Here is a 2029-nt window from a genome sequence, read left to right on the forward strand (position 1 = left end):
TGCTACCCTTGAGCAAAAGAAGCTCAAGGACAGGGCTCAAGTCCTGAGTTCAAGCCCCAGGACTGGTAACAAACAAACAAACAAACTTTAAAGCAAATTAATCTCCTTTGGCTTGTTACTGAGTTCTTCCCCCTCTTCCCTGGCTGCCTCTTTCTCTATTCTACTTTCTCTGTATCTCTTTCCCACTGTTGTCTCTGTAAGCTCACTAGCTCTTTTTTGCTTCTATTTTTGTGCCTTTCTCTACTTAACTTTTTCCATGCTGACATCTCTTTCATTCATTTTTTAGTTAGTTCTTGTCTAACAAGAGGGAAGGGAGGAGAGGTTACAGCAGTTTTTGAGTGGCATGATAGCTTTGGGCTAAGCTTCATAGATGGTTAAAATGAACTCACTTTTTTTTCTTCACACGACAAAGATTTTACTCTTAAATGATTATCAGTACACCAAGTAACATGTAGTAAGTTCTTAAGTCCTATCATCTAGTCATTTTGATTAAAATAAACTAACAGCAGCCCCCCAAAAGTACATTAGCCACAAATAAAAAAAAAGTACATTAGTATTCAATGTTCTAACATTTAGCCAGAATGGACTGTTTTAAGGCTGGCTGCTGCTTTGTACAAATAACTACATACTACTTTTTCATAGATAAAGCCCCTGACCTTTAAGAAAGTATAAGGGAAAAAAATTACTTAATCCTTTTCTTTCTTCAAAGAATTATAATTTTTTTGATCCTATTAAGATCTAAGGGAAAAACGTGACACTAACACATTGCTTGAGCTGAAAGGCATAGGAAAACAGACAACATAGACTCATTAAATCCCTAAGAAATAAGAGGTATAAAGATGAACCTTTGGATAAACACTAAATTTAGACACAGAAGCAAGACTGGCTACTCTGAATACAGAAATAATTTAATGTCTCTCACAGCACAGAACAGGAGCTTTGCTAAGCCTCACAGTCCACACCAAGCCATGGAAAGGCGCCTCTCTTGGCCTAGCCATTTATGCGGTAGTTCTCGTGGATTTCTGGCTGGATGTCACACACAAAGGCCAAGAGATTTTCTAGAACTGTCTCCTTGTTCTGCAGGAAGTAGTTCTGGAGGATGGTCATCTTCTCCTTAGTCTCCTTCTCCACCTCATTGCTGCAACTGCCATGGGATCCCAGGGCCGCGGCTTCCTTGGCCTTGAACTCTTTCTCCCTCTGCAGGCGGTACTGTTCGATTTCAGCCTGCGCTTCTTCTTTGGCCTGCTTCAGCCTTCGGTTCTTTCGCTTGCGGGCCTCGGACACCTTCTCGGCCGCACGCTTCTCGGCCTGCAGCAGCTGCTGAATCCCCTGCGACTGACTAGCCATGGCGGCGGAGACGCAGAGGCCGAGCAGCCCGCGCCCGAGTCCCCGCGCCACAGCCGCTCCGGTCAACTGACCCGCCGCCCGCGCCATCTGCGCTTGCGCCTCAAAATGAACTCACTTTGGGGGTAACTCTTGGGAGGTTCTTGGTAGACCCTCTTCTTTCCTGTTGCTTCTATGATCCAGATAGACACATTTCTATTTTGGGAATACATCTTATTTGATAAGATACAGGACCACAGGAGCCCGGCCTGTAATCCCAGCACTTGGAAGGCTGAGGCAGGAAGACCTCAAGTTCTAGGAGAATCTGGGATATGTAGTAAGACCTAGAATTTGAAAACAACTACAGCAGCAAAAACAAACTAAAGATCTAAGGCGATGCTGGTTGAACCAATAGAAACACTCAGGACATCTTGATTCAAATTCACTTGGACTTTCTGAGTGCATCTGACTTAGTTCACATGGGACTCAGGCAACTACGGAGAACCTATATCAGAAACTGGGAGGTGGGAAGGGTAGCCATGTCACTGAGCCAGTGTAGCCACATTGTTACTGTACTAGTTGGGATAGTTCACAATAAAAAGCAGGTGCCGGCTGGCACTGGTGGCTCACATGTGTCATCTTACCTACTTGGGAGGCTGAGATCTGAGGACTTGTTTGGGCAGGAAAGTCTGTGAGACTTTTACCT

General features: G+C 44.5%; 1 pseudogene; it reads right to left on the minus strand.

Moving 5' to 3' along the window:
* Window positions 1–990: 990 nt before the first annotated feature.
* Window positions 991–1398, minus strand: LOC106002514 (annotated as a pseudogene).
* Between the last annotated feature and the right edge of the window lie 631 nt (window positions 1399–2029).

This window comes from Dipodomys ordii, unplaced genomic scaffold (genome assembly GCF_000151885.1).
Source record: "Dipodomys ordii isolate 6190 unplaced genomic scaffold, Dord_2.0 Scaffold12572, whole genome shotgun sequence".
In the NCBI taxonomy this organism is placed as follows: Eukaryota; Metazoa; Chordata; class Mammalia; order Rodentia; family Heteromyidae; genus Dipodomys; species Dipodomys ordii.